This window comes from Mobula hypostoma, chromosome 4 (assembly GCF_963921235.1).
Source record: "Mobula hypostoma chromosome 4, sMobHyp1.1, whole genome shotgun sequence".
NCBI lineage: Eukaryota > Metazoa > Chordata > Chondrichthyes > Myliobatiformes > Myliobatidae > Mobula > Mobula hypostoma.
The window spans coordinates 9,707,319-9,725,974 of NC_086100.1; the positions used below are offsets into that span (position 1 = coordinate 9,707,319).

An 18,656-nucleotide genomic window follows, 5' to 3' on the forward strand; every position below is an offset into this window, starting at 1 on the left:
GACGTTGGGAAACCATGAATTGTTTTGAACTGGGCGTTCATAAATACGTTTGAATTGTAATCGCCATGGAAATATCATTGAAAATAAAAAATAATCGACGTTTCTGCACTCCAGCAGGAAAACCTCCTCGGAGCGCATTTGCCCACTCAGAAGGAAGGTGACATTGCGGGTTTCGGGTGGGAGAGCCGGCAAGGGCGAAGTCACATGACCACCTCCTCGGCGGCGTCTTGACGTCTGGTGCGTGTTGCCGTCACGTGACCGGCGCGCCAGCTGAGCCCGGGCAGGAGGGCGGCGGCGGACATTTTGTGAGGAGCAGCCGGAAGCACCGGCAGGTGAGAGACGGGGGAAGCTGGGGTTTTTGCTCACTGCGGCGGCTTTGCGCTCGGTGGCCTCCGCCACACTCGGGCGCTCGGACACTCCCCGTGGCCTTTGCCGCTGGAGAGCGCTGCTGCCCCCGGCAAGGCCGAGAGCGGACATTTTGTGGAGGGTGGTCCCAGGGGGTGGGGTGATGGTGGGGACGAGAGGGCATCAACTCCCCTGCTTGGCGGCTGGTGGGCGTCTGTACTTGTCTTTGCACTTTGGGGTAGGGTTTGAGGTGTTGGAGGAAGCGGGGTACTTCAATAGCTTCCGACTCTGTAGTTGGTAGACCCCCTATCCTTGCTTTCGGACCCGGGGCTGGTGGTGAGGAGATTCCAACAGGCCGGCCTCGCTGCTGCTGCTGCGAGTTCAGGGTGCGCCTCTATCCTTTAGGTGCTTGTCGCCAACGGCGAGCCTGCACCCGCAAATATTCTGTCCAGCTTCACCCTGCCCGAATATACAGGAGAGGTGCAATTCAGCTGGTAAGGTTGCATGGATGAATCTGATTGGCGAGGCAGTGCAGATGCTGGAAAACTGGAGCAAAACGCACAACATGTTGGAGGAGCTTCTGTGGAGCAGATCAGGCAGCGTCTGTGAAGGGAAGGGGATGAGGTCTTTCATTACCACTTTGTTGCAGGGACTCAGAATTTGGGCAGGCTGGAACTTGTAGGAGAATGAGGGGTGATCTTTTAGTAAGGTAATCAGGGGCATAGTGTAAAGACAGAGTCGGGGAGTGAGAAACTATAAGGCATATTGCCACACACAAAATACTGGAGGAACTCTGGGTCAGGCAGCATCTGCAGATGAAAATGAATAGTTGACATTTTATGTCGTCAGCCTTCATCTGGACTGCTATCCAGTCCAGGTAAAGGGTCTTGACAATGAAATACCAATTTAGATTTCCCTTGGAATCAGGTTATTACAGTACCTTACCATTGAGTTGGAGTTACAGGAGCCTGAAGACACACTGAATGTTTCGGAGCAGTTCTTTCCCTCCACCATCAGATTTCTCAACAGACAGTAAACCAATCCAAGAATACCACCTTGCTATCTTTTGCCCAACTTTAATTTAATTTTTACATGCATATATTTCTTATTATCATATGTAGTATTGTTTATGAATTGCACTGCAGAACAACAATTTCACAACATATGCCGGTGACATTTAACCTGATTCTGAGGTGTTAATGAAATTTATAGTTTCATGGAAGCACCACATTGCAAAACAAAATCTATAAATTGCTGAAATAAAGAGTGCAAAGGAGTAATGAGATGGTGTTTGTGGACCATTCAGTTATTTGATGGCAGAGGATTAGAAGCTGCTCCTGTGTTGTTGATGGTTGGTATTCAGGCCCCTCTATCTTTCGATAGTAGTAACGAGAAGAGAGTATGTCCTGCCTTATTGATGGATATTGCCTTCTTGACACAGTATCTCTTGAAGATGACCTTGATGGGGAAGCTTTTCACTGTGATGAGTCTACAACCCTCTGTACCTTCTTCCACGGTGCATTGGAAGCTCTTGTATCACGCAGTGATGCAATCAGTCAGAATGCTCTCCACCATGCATCTGGTGAAAATGTTTTTAGTGACATGTCAAATCTCAAACTCCTAACAAAGTGGAACTGTTGACGTGCTTTATTTGTAATTGCTTCAAAGTGTTAGGGCATGGAGCTTAGGAAACTGGAAGGCTATGGGTAACCTTAGGTAATTTCTAAGTAAGTACATGTTTGCCACAGCATTGTGGGCCAAAGGGCCTGTATTGTGCTGTAGGTTTTCTATGTTTCTACCTAGAACTTGAGGTTGCTCACCCAGCTGACCCTCAATGAAGGCTAGTGTTAGTTCTCCTGACTTTCCCTTCCTGAGGTCCACAATCAGTTCTTTCGCCTTGCTGATGTTGAGTGCAACATTTTTGTGATGCCATAGTTGCGGCTCGACCCGCTGAGTTCATAGAACATAGAAATTTACAGCGCATTACAGGCCCTTTGTAACATGCCAACCATGTAACTTACTCTAGAAACTGCCTAGAATTTCCCTAGCACATAGTCCTCTATTTTTCTACACTCCATGTACCTATCTGAGGCTCTTAAAAGACCCTATAGTATCTGCTTCTACCACCGGCAACGCATTCCATGCACCCACCACTCTGTGAAAAATGTACCCCTGACATTCCCTCAGTACCTATTTCCAAATACCTTAAAACTCTGCCCCCTCATGTTAATTGGGGAAAAAGCCTCCCACTATCCATGCAATGTCCCTCATTATCTTGAACACCTCTATCAGGTCCCCCCTCATCCTCCGTCGCTCCAAGGAGAAAAGGCCAAGTACACTCAACCTATTCTCATAAGGTATGTCTTCCAATTCTCCTTTCCACTCTAGTATCCTGCTTGTTATTTCTTCAAAGAATTCCAACAGATTTGTCAAGCAATATTTTCCCTTGAGGAAACCATGCTGACTACAACCTATTTTATAATGTGCCTCCAAGTACCCAGAGACTTTATCTTTAATAATTGTCTCCAACACTGAGCCTCCAGCACTTCGTGCATCTGCAGTCTTGTGTATCTTCACTTGACGATATAGGTTCAGGATGTGAGGGGAAGGATTGAATAGGAAACTGACAGGCAACTTTTACACCAAGACAAGGTGATCAGTATGTGGAATTGACAGCAGGAGGAAGTGGTTGAGGTAACAACACTGAAAGGAAACTTGGACAGGTACATGGATAGGAAAGATTTGAGTAGGATATGGGCCAAATATGTGGAAATGGAACCTGTTTAGATAGGAATCTTGATCGTCATGGGCCAGTTGGGCTGAAGGGCTTGTTCCTGTGCTGTATGACTGACATCCCGTCGATGCAGGTATTATGCTCGTCATGAGCCCATTGGGCCCCACGTATTAATCGCCAGTGCTGCACTGAGAGGGTGCAATGCCAGAGAAGCTCCTTCTGAAATGAGACAGTGAGTCATGTACTTGTTTCCTTCCCTCTGCCAGCTGCATTGAATGCCAAGGTTCATTGCTACCTTTCAATGAGGGGACTAACTGGGTGGCATTCCCCCCTCGATACCGCTAGACGTAGTCAAGCTAACATATCTTGGCAGCTGTGTAGCAATCTGGCTGTGAGTGTAAATGGACTGGAGTTAGAATGTTAACCTGATTTTTGTGTGCTGCAGTTCATGGTGTGGAACCTGAACCAACTCTGGAGAGATGGCTACCATTAGTTGTGCCTAAGGGAGCTGAATATCTGGAATTCTCTGTCCCAGAGATGAGTAGAGGCTAGCTATATAGCATTTTGCTGTCCCAATCCATGCCCATTGTCAATTTATCCTAATAGCGTTTGAACATCTTGTAGCATGTCAAGAAATTTACTGCGCATTACAGGCCCTTTGTAACATGCCAACCATGTAACTTATTCATGTCATGAATGAATTCTACGTGATACTTGGTGTTCAACTGTTAAGATAGCATAAGTGTTGTAGATCTTGGAAATTATTCTAGTGGTTGATTTAGTCAAACTAGGAGGAAATGATGGATTAGGTAGTGAGGAGTATTTTTCTCTGATCAGGGAGCGTGGAAAGTAGGGTCTAACAATAGCGTAACAATTAATGCGAGGCTATTACAGCTTGGGGCATTCCAAGTTCAATTCTGCCAATGTCTCTCATTCTCATACAGGGAGAATGTACAAAGGAGTACATTCTCCCTGTGAACCATGTGGGTTTCCTCCACGTGTTCTGGTTTCCTCCCACAATCCAAATGATGTATGGTTAAAAGGTTAATTAATCATTGTAAATTGTCCTTTGATTAGGCTAGAGTTAGAGGTTGGTTGCTGGATGGTGCAGCTTGCTGGGCTGGAAGGGCCTGTTCTGTGCTGTATCCCTGAATAAAATAAATAAAATATTATAGCCAGCCATTTAGGATGAAGTTAGAACAGTTTTACCTGCAGAAGATGGTAGAAGTTTGGAAGCACTTTCTGCAGGTCTTATTGAATAGCATAAAGGCTTGGGGATGGGCATGTGATGTATTAGCTTTCCTCTGTACTTCATTTTCATTTCTTGGCAGAGTGCAGATAGAATACAAATGTATAAATACATTTGATGAAGTAGTATTTATATTTTAGTATTTACCTTTAGGCTGCATTTTTTTGTGTCTATGGTTTGGCTTATTCTGGTCATGTACCAAGTTACAGCGAAAAACCTTGTTTTGCATGCTATCTATGCAATCATTTCACCACTGCAGTGGATTGAGGTAGGTACAAGGGTAAAACGATAACAGATGCAGGATGAAGTGTTACAGTTACCGAGTAAGTGCAGAGCCATAACCGGGTGGTCAAGAGTCTATTTTATCATACAGAGGGATCAATAGCCTGATACCAGTGGGGTAGAAGTTGTCCTTGAGCCTGGTGGTCTCTGCTTTGAGGCTTTTATGTCTTCTGCCTGATGGGAGGGGAAGAGAGAATATCTGGGTGAGTGATGGCTTTGATTATGTTGGCTAATTAAATGACAATGATGCTGGTGGATTGGTCTGGTTTTAACTTGTTTGATGCGTTGCCTTTAATGGTACAATATCTCCCAAAGAGCTAAATAGCTTCTTTAACTTGACCTCTTATCTCCTTTTGATGTAGCAACTCATTGAGGCCTGCTCTTCGAGCAATCCTGTTTCCTTTCCACTGATAGCCATTCAAACATGACATCCTTTCAACACTCTCAAGAAAATCTGCAGATGCTGGAAATCTAAAGCTATACACACAAAATGCAGGAGGAACTCTGCAGCCCATAGATGCTGCCTAGCCTGCTGAGTTTCTCCTACATTTAGTCTGTGTGCTTTACAAGCTGACTTTCCTAACAGCCATCTACATGTACTTACTGCCTATTATTCCACTGACATTTCGGACAGTAGCGTAGGTCCTTTATTTCTGGCAGTGTTCAGGGTTTCGCTCATCGTATCAGTAGCTTCCTCTCAGTTTTCACTTTGTCAGTCATGCAAGACCCAGCTTGGAGACACAGGAATACTGTCACACTCAGATGCAGAAGGATTCTTCATTGCTGTTTCCATAACAACCCTGACGGATAAAACAAAATTGTTAGTCCTGAGCTGAACCCCTGAGGACAGGTGGCCAACTTTTAGTCTGGCCTCTGCCCTTTGATCTGGTCGGCATGGGTGCCCCCTACCAAGAGCCAAAGCATGAAGCCCTGGCCCCAGGCAACACAGCTCTCTGGTCTTTGAGGCATGGAAGCCTCCAAACCCTACGACAAGGCTGTGATCCTCTTGGAGGTGTGTACGTGTACATTAAGACACGTACCTACCAACTATCATGTCTTTAGGATGCAGGAGGAAACTGGAACTCTGGGGGTGGGGAGGGGGTGTGCGGTGGGGAAACACTTGCCAAGATGGAAAGAATGTACAAACTCAGCAAACTTAATGACAATCCTTTTTAATGTTGGTGAATTTCTTAATGGTGTAAAAGGGATACTGAGATTTTTTTTTAAGCTGTTCAATGCATTTTCGATGCTTCCAACAATTTAAGGTTGTTGCAAGAACCATTACTGCCTATGGTTTAAGACCACAAGCCATAGGAGCAGAATTAGGCCATTCAGCCCATCAAGTCTACCTTGTTATTCCATCATTGCAGATTTATCTTCTTCCTCAACCCATTCTCCTGTCTACTGTTTGTAACCTTTGACACCCTTACTAATAAAGAACCTATTAACTTCCACTTAAAATATACCATCGGGTTCAGGAACAGTTATTTTCCCTCAGGCATCAGCTTCTCGAACCAGAGGCGATATCTTCACTAACCCCACCACTGACTGGATTCCACAATCTATAGACTCACTTTCAAGAACACCACAACTTGCATTCTATTATTTATTTATTTTTCCTTTAAAAAATTTGCACAGTTTATTGTCTTTTGCACATTGATTGTTTTATGTGAATGGCTGCATGAAAATGAATCTCGGTAGTATATGGTGACATACATGTACTCTGATAATGAATTTACTTTAAACTTTGAGGTATATGGCTTTCTAGTTGCCTAGTATGTTTAAAATCTTGGTTTAGCTTTGAGGGAGATTTGACTCTGCATTTTAAATTTAGTCTGCCGGAAGATAGAATTAAATAAAGGTACAGGGTCATCTGGTCAAAACAAGGCTTTACTGCTACAGGTGGTGGCTTTGTCCTCAAATCTTTGTGTAAAAGGCAAAGTGATTATTGGCGTAAAGTAAGCCGGCACACTTTTTCTCAACTGCATGCTGATCTTTGACAACATTATTCAAAAACAGCATTGATTTCCACCTATGTTTTTATCTCTCAACCATCTCTAAATCTCAAAATGTTTATTTGCTACCCAGTTACTCAATGGGTACACATTTCCTCCAGAAACATTTTTTTCAGGCACCATCTCTGTTCTCGAGTCTCTGACTCTCTAAGACATTGTAGCAGAATTAGGCCATCTGGCCCATCGAGTGTGCTCTGCCATTCAATCATGGCTGGTCCTTTTTTTCTCTCCTCAACAACAGTTCCCGCCCTCCCCGTAACCTTTGATGCCATGTCCTATCAATCTCTGGCTTAAATACACCGAGTGACCTGGCCTCTACAGCAGCATGTGGCAACAAATTCCACAAATTCACCACCATTTGGCTAAAGAAATTTCTTCGCATCTCTGTTTTGAAAGGGCGCCCCTCTATCCTGAGGCTGTGCCCTCTTTTCCTAGACTCTCCCACCATGGGAAACATCCTTTCCACATCTACTCTTTCGAGGCCTTTCAACATTCAAAAGATTTCAATGAGATTCCACGTTCCCCTTTCATTCTTGGAGTCATCCTTGTGAACTTCCTCTGGACCCTGTCCAATGCCAGCACATCTTTTCTAAGATGAGGGGCCCAAAACCTCATAATACTCAAGGTGAGGCCTCACCAGTGCCTTATAAAGCCTCAGCATCGCATTATTGCTCTTGTATTCTAGACCTCTTAAAAGGAATGCTAACATGGCATTTGCCTTCCTCACCACTGACTTGACCTGCAAGTTAACCGTTAGGGTGTTCTGTACAAGGACTCCCGAATCCCTTTGCATCTCAGATTTTTGGATTTTTTCCCTGTTTAGAAAATAGTCTGCTCATTTATTTCTACTACCAAAGTGCATGACCATGCATTTTCCAACATGTCCCACTGCTTGACTACTAACTTGAACTTCACTACTTCGGTGTCATTTTAATCCCACAGTGAGCTTCAGAATGCATTTCCCTGCCATCAGTAAGGTAATCTGTTTTCACTTCTATTATATCTATCGATTTCAACCCTCAGTCGATTTTGCATTTAATTCCGACTTGGAAGGAGGCCCATGAAGTCTTTAAACACAAGAGATTCTGCAGATGCTGGACATTCAGAGTAACACAAAATGCCAAGGGAACTCGGTAGGTCAACCAGCATCTATATAAAGGAATAAATAGTTGAGATTTTGGGCTGACCCTTCGTTAGGAAGGGTCTTGGCCTGAAATGTCGACTCTATTGCTTTCCATAGATTATGCCTGAACTGATCAGTTTTTGCGTGTAACCTTCAAGCCTATGCTGGCTCACAGTATTCCTTTTATGCCATATATTTTCCCTATAGTCTATTCTGGCCACATATCATCAATTCTTTCTGCACCTACTTAATTTACACTGGCTAATTACCCTTGCAGCCTAGATGTCTTTGGGATGTGGAACCGAGCTGGAGCACCCACACAGTCACAGAGGAATTATAAACTCTACACAGATAGCATGGCAGGGCAAGATTGAACCGAGCTCACTGGAGTTCTTCCATCTCATAGCTGTGCTGCTTTTCCACTCAAGTTTACTCCTGAAGTACTTGGAAAAAAACTTTATTCATCTCTACTCATCACTGTATCCCAGTAATCTCATCAACTTCCTTCATTCTCTTACTAAATGAGATTGTCCAAACTCTGCCAAGGTCTGCCATGCACCTGCTGCTGTTACTATGTGTGTTTGTTATTGAACATTGCTTTTTAAACCATATAAAATGAAAAGCAGAATTAGGCCATTCAGTCCATCGAGCCATTCCATTATGCTTGTTTAGACCATCAGTCATTGGAGCAGAATTAGGCCATTTGACCCATGGAGTCTGTTCTGCCATTCAATCATGGCTGTTCCTTTTCTTTCTCCCTCTTCAGCCCCACTCCCCGGCCTTCTCCCCGTAATCTTTCATGCAGTGACCAATGAAGAACCTGTCAATCTCCACCTTAAATACCTGGCCTCCGCCACTGCCTGTGGTAACAAATTCCACAAATTCACCACCCTCTGGCTTAAGAAATTTCTCCACATCTCTGCTTTAAGTGGAAGTTCTTCTATCCTGAGGCTGTGCCCTCTTGTCCTAGACTCCCCCAGCAAAGGAAACATCCTGTCCACATCTACTCTGTCTAGGCCTTCCAACATTCCTAAGGTTTCAGTGAGATCCTCCATCACCCTAAATTCCAGTGAGTACAGGCCCAGAGCCATCAAAAGCACCTCATATGATAACCCTTTCATCCTGGAATCATCCTTGTGAATCTCCTCTGAACCCTCTCCAATGCCAGCACATCTTGTTCATGGTACTCAAAACTGTTCCCGGTACTCAAAACTGTTCGCAGTACTCAAGGTGAGGCCTCACCAGTGCTTTATAAAGCATCAGCATCTCATCCCTGCTCTTGTCTTTTAGACCTCTTGAAATGAATGCTAACATTGCATTTGCGTTCCTCACTACCAATTCAACCTGTGAGTTAATCTTTAGGGTGTTCTGCACAAGGACTCCCAAGTCCCTTTGCACCTCAGATTTACTATCACTGTCAACCCCATTCTGCATTCTCACCGTGACCTTCGATGCCTTGACTAATTAGGAACATATCAACCTCCACATTAAATATACCCAATGACTTGGCCTCCTTAGCCAACTGTGACAATGAATTCCACAGATTCACCACCCCTCTGGCTCAAGAAATTCCTCCCCATCTCTGTTCTAAAGGGACATCCTTATATTCTGAGGCTGTGTTCTCTGGTCCAAGTTTCTCCTGTAGGAAACATCCTCTCCACATCTACTTTATCTAGTCCTTTCAATATTCAGTAGGTTTCCATAAGATCCACCCCACACAAACCTAAACTAGCGAGTACAGGCCCAGCGCCATCGAACACTACTTGTGTTAACCCTTTGGTTCCCAGGATCATTCTCATGATTCAGCTCTGGGCCCTCTCCAATGCCAGGACTTTTGATTAGGAAATGCTACAATTTTAAAACGTTCATGCTTGTTTTCCAGTCTATTTATGTCATAATCCTATATTTCTCTAATAGTACCTTTCCCACCACCCTCCTCCAACTGTATAATCCATCTCTGTTTCTCTGATCCTGGCCTCCTCCTCTTCCCCAAATTTGATTTATTGATTTATGGTGGCTCTTGTCATCTAGTGTCAACAGCATCAAAGACCCTATCTGTACTTCCGCTCATCCATATGGTCCCCTGTTTTCAAGATGGTGTCACGGTGTCATAGAACTCTATGGAACAGAAACAGGCTCGTCTAATCTATGCTGACCTATTGTGCTACCTAGCCCCATCAACCTTCACCAGGACCATAGCCCTCTGTACCCCTCCCATCCATTTACCTATCCTAGTTTCTCTTAAACGTTGAAATCGACCCCACATCCACCACCTCCGCTGGCAGCCCATTCACCACTCTCATCACCCTTGTGCTCCCCTTAAACATTTCACCTTTCACCCTTAACCCATGACCTTGAGTTCTGGTCTCACCCAACCTCTGGGAAAAAGATGTTCTTTTATACCTTTTCTGTCAAACTTATTTGAAGAAATGGGGTCATCAGCTGTGGTTGGCAGCTCATCCAGAAGAAGAAAAACTCTGATCTTAAGCCTCTGCTGCCTTGTGGCTATATCCACTCATGGAGAAGGCTTCGGGAGTAAACTCCGAGGGAACATTTCCAGAGCCGAAGTCCCTAAGGCAGTCCTACTTTGGGTTCAACACCGACTGACATTTTATGCAATGCTGCTGGTGTCAAACTGTATCGGTCTCTGTAGTTCCTTCTGGTTTATCAGATGCATGGAGAGGGTGATCTTGCTACATGGATATCAACTTGATCTCCATATCATACTGCCCAGGCTTGCATATCTAGACAACTAGGACACAATATCCATGACCAACGAAGACTTCATTCTCATTCAAACTTTTAATCGCATCTAATTTGTTTAAGGTTTAGTGTCGATTTTTGTCAATATTCATGCGAAATATTTTTGTTATAGTTCTGTTTAAATTGGTCCTGATTAATATCTAGTTAAGAGGATTGTACAATGTGACTATTGATATGTAATCTCGTCGTCATGAAGTGATGTTTACTTTGAGGCCTGGGACAGTGGCTCTCATGTTTGAAATTCAGTTGTTATAAGTGCAATAGATACTTTTTGTGTTTGGCTTTTTATACTTTTTTGGAAGTGTTGAGAAATGATAGATTCTTTTCATTCCTGGGTGAATTGCTCCATTGTATTCTGGTATCTCATGAGGAATTTGTCTTTTTTTCGATATGTAACTTTGATCACTGAATTCTGCATACTAAATTTGCTGCCTTGATCAATTTTTATTGCTTTGAGCATTTCAGCCTCAAAATAAGTTTTGTTTTCAGAAACATTTAATATCACTGGCATATGTCTTAAAATTTGTTGTGGCAGTAGTATACTGCAGTACATAATAAAATAAACATTATTTACAAAAAGTATAAATTAAATAAAATAAGCAGTGTGATAAGAAAGAAACAATAGTGAGGTAGTGTACTTGGGTTCATTGTTTATTTGGAAATATGAAGGTGGTGGAGAAGAAGCTATTTCTGACAAGTTGAGTATGATTCTTCAGGCTCCTGTACCGTCTTGATGACGACACTGGGAAGAGGACATGTCCTTGGTGTTGGGCATCCATAATAATGGATGCTGTCTTTTTGAGTCATCACTTTTTGAAGGTGTTGTCAATGCTGAGGAGGTTAGTGCTCGTGATGGAGCTGGCTAAGTTTACAATTTTCTGCAGCACAGATCCTGTGCAGTAGTCCCTCCATTCCAGATGGTGATGCAGACTCTTAGAATGTTCTTCACGGTACATCTGTAGACATTCGTGAGAGTCTTTGGTGACATAGCAAGTCTCCTCAAACTCCTAATGTAATATAGCTGCTGTTGTTCCTTTGTAATTGTAAACCTTAGATGGGAAAGATAACTGAAGTTTTTCTTGGGAAATGAAGGCTGCAGTAAGAAAAAAATCTTGCCTCTGCCTGGTTGCTCTTGTTGGGGTGCTGCTTTAAAAGCTGCATAATACTGGGGTAAAACACAGTGCTCTGTCAATACAGTAGTCTGCACATGTTTGTAGAACAGTTTGAGATGATTAAAACCATTGGACTCTCAGATATCATTGTCCAAAGGGCTCTGCAGTGTTATGATACCAGTAGAAAACGGCTGTATTTGATCCTGATAACTCTGTGTGATGACCTTGCTTTTGGTTTGAATTCTGTATTTGTCCAAGATAACTCATTGGATATCTTCAAGTCAAACAGTGAATGATGAAGAGGTGGGGCAGAGCAGACAAAAAAGGAGTTGAATAGAGAAAGTAATGAATGAGCAGGGAAACTAAAAAAGAAAATGACTACAACCTGCTAATACTTAGTTTTTAAACAATGGTATTACTGCAAAACATTTTTCAGTTACAGGTAGGTCTGCAACTCTAGATAAATGCTCCTTTTCCCCCAGATTTTCTTGCTCTTTTCCTGATTTTCCTGGATTTCACATCAAGAATTAGAAGCATATGTCAGGAACAATTAGTAAGTCCCACTGGTATAGGTAACCTTCAGGATACCATCTTGGCTTCTATTTCAGTGCATAGAGGAGACTGCAGTATTGTTGGTGGCACTGTCATTAACATGAGACTAATATTAAAGATTCTGTGGTATAAGCCGGAAACGTCGACTGCACCTCTTCCTAGAGATGCTGCCTGGCCTGCTGTGTTCACCAGCTATTGAGACCGCTTTGCTGAACACCTACACTCTGTCCGCCAGAGAAAGCAGGATCTCCCAGTGGCCACACATTTTAATTCCACATCCCATTCCCATTCTGACATGTCTATCCACAGCCTCCTCTACTGTAAAGATGAAGCCACACTCAGGTTGGAGGAACAACACCTTATATTCCGTCTGGGTAGCCTCCAACCTGATGGCATGAACATCGACTTCTCTAACTCCGCTAATGCCCCATCTCCCCCTCGTACCCCATCTGTTACTTATTTTTATACACACATTCTTTCTCTCACTCTCCTTTTTCTCCCTCTGTCCCTCTGAATATACCCCTTGCCCATCCTCTGGTACCCCCCCCCCCGTCTTTCTTCCCGGACCTCCTGTACCATGATCCTCTCGTATCCCTTTTGCCTATCACCTGTCCAGCTCTTGGCTCCATCCCTCCCCCTCTGTCTTCTATCATTTTGGATCTCCCCCTCCCCCTCCAACTTTCAAATCCCTCACTCACTCTTCCTTCAGTTAGTCCTGACGAAGGGTCTCGGCCTGAAACGTCGACTGCACCTCTTCCTAGAGATGCTGCCTGGCCTGCTGCGTTCACCAGCAACTTTGATGTGTGTTGCTTGAATTTCCAGCATCTGCAGAATTCCTGTTGTTTGCGTTCTCCCAAGGTACTGGCTAGTATACTACTAACTGCATATCACCAAAGACAGTTAGCATTCCTTTCATTACTGCCCTTTGGATCTGCGTCCTGTGGTCATCACAACAGATTCAGTCATGTTTGAGCCTGTGTACATACATCTATTGATGCTTCTGGACACATCTTCAGTGATGTTCCTGGAATCATCGGGTGTTTCAGGTCTTTCAACATCATACAACTTCCTCCAGGTAACCCAGCCCGGGCTCTTCAGACCCCAGCTTGTGTCCAGATGGCTAGCTACTTATGACTCCATAGCTCCCCTCTTTTGAGCCACAGCCATCTTGAGGCCCTCTCTGCCGCATCGGTGGTACTGCGGATGGCTCTCCTCTTCCTCTCTCCCTCGATGCCCAAAATGCTGAAGGCTGTAACTAAAGAATGGGCTATGAATCCCTTACAACCAACCTCCACTGGGAGACATCTCGCTCTCTATCCAGCCTGCTGACAGTTGCTGACCAGTCCTGCGTAGTTGGAGAGCTTCCTTTCAAAGGCCTCTTCCAAGCTGTCTTCCCATGGGACTGTCAGCTCCAGTAGCACCATTTGCTTAGTAGACTCAGACACTAGGTCAATGTCTGGTCTCAGGGTGGTGGCCGCAATATGGTTGGGGAACTTCGGCTGCCCTTCAAGGTCTACCAACAGCTGCCAGTCCCTTGCAGAGATCAGATTGCCTGCAGATGTTCTTTTGGCAGGTATTGGCTGCTCTCCAGCTCTGACAAAGGCAATGGTCTGCTTGGAGGGTCGGGACCACTTCGCCCACTCAACTCCTGCGCTGACGGCTTCAGCGATGGTCTTCAGATCCTAATTCAGTCGTGTTTGAGCCTGAAATACTTGATTTTAGATATTTTATAATGATTTTCCTGATGTTTCTGAAACTAGACTAGCTTCACTTGAGAATGTGCTATGGCTTTTTGAGGTAAGATGTTTGCCATGAGAGTTTGTATCGGCTAAAATATCCCTTGTATTGTGCCCATTTGCTAGAGAACAACCGGACTTTAATTGGTGCTTGTTCTAATTAAGCTATTTGACTATCTTTCATTGTCACTGAAAGAGGTTTTATTTGGTTATACTTATCTGAAGACTGGCAGTAGTGCAAACTGTTTCCAATGATCCAAGAGCCCATGAGCATTACCTCCTTTTGCATTATTAATTAATTATTATTATGAATGATAATGAATCAGATTTATTATCACTGGCATATGTCAACTTTATTTTGTGCAGTGCAAAGGCATAAATATAAATTGCAAAAAATCATTTCACATCATCAATGTTAGTGATAATAGATCTGATTCTGAAATGTAAATATTCCTGGTTTGTTACTGTTTAAGGGTAACTCATGGGGAAAAAGATCGAGGTGGGATCTGATTGACATCTATCAAATGCCGAAAAGCCTGGACAGAGTGGATGTGAAGAGGATGTATTCTACAGTGGGGATATCTAGGACCAGAAGGCACAAGGACGTCCCTTTAGAGCAGAGATGAGGAATTTCTTTTCCCAGAAGGTGGGGAATCTGTGGAATTCATTGCCACAGGGGGATGTGGAGGCCAAGTCATTGGGTATATTTAAAACGGAGATTGATAGATTCTTGGTTAGCAAGAGTGGCAGGAGAATGGGTTGAAAGTGAATATAAATGGCTGTGGTGGAATGGCACAGCAGACTTGGTAGGGCAAATAGCCTAACTGTCTCCTCACTTTTAACCACTATATGACGTGCTGTTTATGTGTGAATTTCCTTTACTTCAGACTGCTCACAACACTGCCACAATCAGTGCCCCAATTAACAATTTATGCAGCTGCATTCTCCAACTGGCTGCAGGGTTGAAAGATTGGTCTTGCTTTTTTGCAGGGGCTAAATTACCTTTATTTCTTCCCCTCTTCTTTCTCATCCTAGTATTTCAACCACTCTCAAAATAACTTTCAAAATAAGTCATTAAGTGTGGTTCCCACAGTTTTATTCCAAATACGAGATGTGCATATTCTTGTACATTAATCATTGCGCTGAGGCTACACCCATTGCATATTTTGTGTGGGTTTTTAGCCAGGCCACATTTTTGATGTGTGTTCCCATGAAAATCATTGGGGTTTAAGTCTTAGGTTCGAACTGTGGATTTATCTGCTTATCATGTGTCGAAGAGATACAGTTGGGACCTGAAGTATGTGTGAAAGTTGAAGAGAGTGTTTGGAGATGAATTACCCATCTAGTTTCCCTGAGGTAATTTTGTGTAACTTTGAAGTAGAGCAGGGAATTATTTATGTCCCCAGTTTATGAGCGCCGATCTTATGAAATCCCCCCCCCCACATATAAACAAACCCCCATCATATTACATAGAAACATAGAAAATAGGTGCAGGAGTAGGCCATTCAGCCCTTCGAGCCTGCACCGCCATTTATTATGATCATGGCTGATAATCCAACTCAGAACCCCACCCCAGCCTTCCCTCCACACCCCCTGATCCCCATAGCCACAAGGGCCATATCTAACTCCCTCTTAAATATAGCCAATGAACTGGCCTCAACTGTTTCCTGTGGCAGAGAATTCCACAGATTCACCACTCTCTGTGTGAAGAAGTTTTTCCTAATCTCGGTCCTAAAAGGCTTCCCCTTTATCCTCAAACTGTGGCCCCTTGTTCTGGACTTCCCCAACATCGGGAACAATCTTCCTGCATCTAGCCTGTCCAATCCCTTTAGGATTTTATACATTTCAATCAGATCCCCCCTCAATCTTCCAAATTCCAACGAGTACAAGCCCAGTTCATCCAGTCTTTCTTCATGTGAAAGTCCTGCCATCCCAGGAATCAATCTGGTGAACCTTCTTTGTACTCCCTCTATGGCAAGGATGTCTTTCCTCAGATTAGGGGACCAAAACTGCACACAATACTCCAGGTGTGGTCTCACCAAGGTCTTGTACAACTGCAGTAGTACCTCCCTGCTCCTGTACTCGAATCCTCTTGCTATAAATGCCAGCATAACATTCGCCTTTTTCACCGCCTGCTGTACCTGCATGCCCACTTTCAATGACTGGTGTATAATGACACCCAGGTCTCGTTGCACCTCCCCTTTTCCTAATCGGCCACCATTCAGATAATAATCTGTTTTCCTATTTTTGCCACCAAAGTGGATAACTTCACATTTATCCACATTAAATTGCATCTGCCGTGAATTTGCCCACTCACCCAACCTATCCAAGTCACTCTGCATCCTCTTAGCATCCTCCTCACAGCTAACACTGCCACCCAGCTTCGTGTCATCCGCAAACTTGGAGATGCTGCATTTAATTCCCTCATCCAAGTCATTGATATATATTGTAAACAACTGGGGTCCCAGCACTGAGCCTTGCGGTACCCCACTAGTCACCGCCTGCCATTCTGAAAAGGTCCCGTTTATTCCCACTCTTTGCTTCCTGTCTGCTAACCAATTCTCCATCCACATCAATACCTTACCCCCAATACCGTGTGCTTTAAGTTTGCACACTAATCTCCTGTGTGGGACCTTGTCAAAAGCCTTTTGAAAATCCAAATATACCACATCCACTGGTTCTCCCCTATCCACTCTACTAGTTACATCCTCAAAAAATTCTATGAGATTCGTCAGACATGATTTTCCTTTCACAAATCCATGCTGACTTTGTCCGATGATTTCACCGCTTTCCAAATGTGCTGTTATCACATCTTTGATAACTGACTCCAGCAGTTTCCCCTCCACCGTCGTCAGGCTAACCGGTCTATAATTCCCCGGTTTCTCTCTCCCTCCTTTTTTAAAAAGTGGGGTTACATTAGCCACCCTCCAATCCTCAGGAACTAGTCCAGAATCTAATGAGTTTTGAAAAATTATCACTAATGCATCCACTATTTCTTGGGCTACTCCTTAAGCACTCTAGGATGTAGACCATCTGGCCCTGGGGATTTATCTGCCTTCAATCCCTTCAATTTACCTAACACCACTTCCCTACTAACATGTATTTATATTAAATTCAAAAGTTCAGCATGCTTGTTCCTATGAAAGGCAGGAACTAGTTTCAACCACTGCTGCCCCCCCCCCCCCGCCCAAGTCATGATTGTTCTTATCATTCTTGTGTGCTTTTAATGCCATTCATTATATTAGATTACTAGACAACCCGCTGACCTGTTGGGGCACCCTTTCAGAGAAAGGTAGTGCAGTCTTGACCATAATGTCACCCTTCTCTTTCCACACAGCATAATTAGGCTGTCCATATTTTTTTTTACCCTAATGCTTGATAGAGGATACGAAGCAGCAAACTTCCAGGATGCTGATTTTTCTTGACGATGTGGTTTGACGCTCTCCTAAATGGACGAGATAGCCCTGCCCTTTTGCTGCGGTTGCTGTCGCTGCTGTGAACATCGTGAGGTGAAGCTGAGGCTGGCCGTGGGTATGTGTCGTGGTGTCGCGGAGCGGTTTCCATTAAAGCTGGAATCGGCTCGGGTTGTGGAAAGCAGGGCCTGTTGATTGATGAGTGAGCAATTTTATACAAATATATAACCCTGAACTTTGCATGCATTCTGTAAGTTAGCGCATTTTAAGTCGATTTAGTCAAAAAAAAAGTGCCACTGTAATGCACCGTTTGGGCTAATTGGAGGTCACAAACAAACGGAGCATGAGAATTTTAGTAGTATATAGATGTGTCACAGGTACAGTGAAATGTGAAGTGCGTTGTTTGTGCCAATGACCAGCATTGCCCGAGGGTGTGCTAGGGTGCAGTGCATTAGTGTTACCACGATTCCAGCGCCAACATAGCCCACCTCTTTAGAATGTGGGAAGAAACCAGAGCACCTGGAAGGAAACCCACATGGTTGTGGGGAGAATATACAAACTCCTTACAGACAGCGGTGAGAATTGAATCCCGAATGTAGTGTTGTACAGCATTACACTAACGGCTACGCTGTTCACACTGTACAGTACTGGAAATACTGTTATTCCATTAAATGATTTTTATGTATTTTCCAACGTGGACAAAATCAATTTAGATATAGGAGCAGAATTAGGCTATTTGGCCCATCGAGTCTGCTCCGCCATTTCACCATGGCTAATCCATTTTCCCTCTCGGTCCCAGTATCCTGCCTGCTCCCCATATCCATTTATGCCCTGATTATTCAAGAATCCATCACGTCTGCCTTAACTATTCCCACCTACTTGGCCTCCACAGCCACCTACGGCAACAAATTCCACAGATTCACCACCCTCTGGCTATAGAAATTCCTCATCATCAACGTTCTAATAGGGCACCCCTCTGTTCTGAGGCTGATAAAACCATAACTTGTAGATGTCTGTGAAAACACAACTTGTTCATTATTCACAGACACCCTGTATATACTAGAATTCATAGATGCTTGGGAGTGTTAGAGGACACTGGCATATAAAGTACCAAGATTAAGCAACACTAAATTTCACTTCAGTTGTGGCAAAGAGGATTGATTGTATGCCAGAGTGAGATCTCAGAGGATCTAAAATTCTGGGCTGGAGCTTTTCCCTCTCTGCTGATCAAAAGACCCCCATACCCTATCTTGTATAGTCATACTTTATTGATCCCGGGGGAAATTGGTTTTCGTTACAGTTGCACCATAAATAATAAATAGTAATAATCAT

At 43.8% G+C, this 18,656-nt stretch overlaps 1 protein-coding gene across 1 annotated transcript in view; it reads left to right on the forward strand.

Annotated features, from left to right (window-relative positions):
* The first annotated feature begins 226 nt into the window (after positions 1-226).
* The window catches only part of LOC134345120 (AP-2 complex subunit mu), a 92,564-nt gene continuing 74,134 nt past the window's right edge, over positions 227-18,656 (forward strand). Inside the window, exon 1 of the mRNA XM_063045300.1 lies at positions 227-332. The gene's annotated coding sequence lies outside the window, so the exon portion shown is untranslated. The remainder of the gene's footprint in view (positions 333-18,656) is intronic.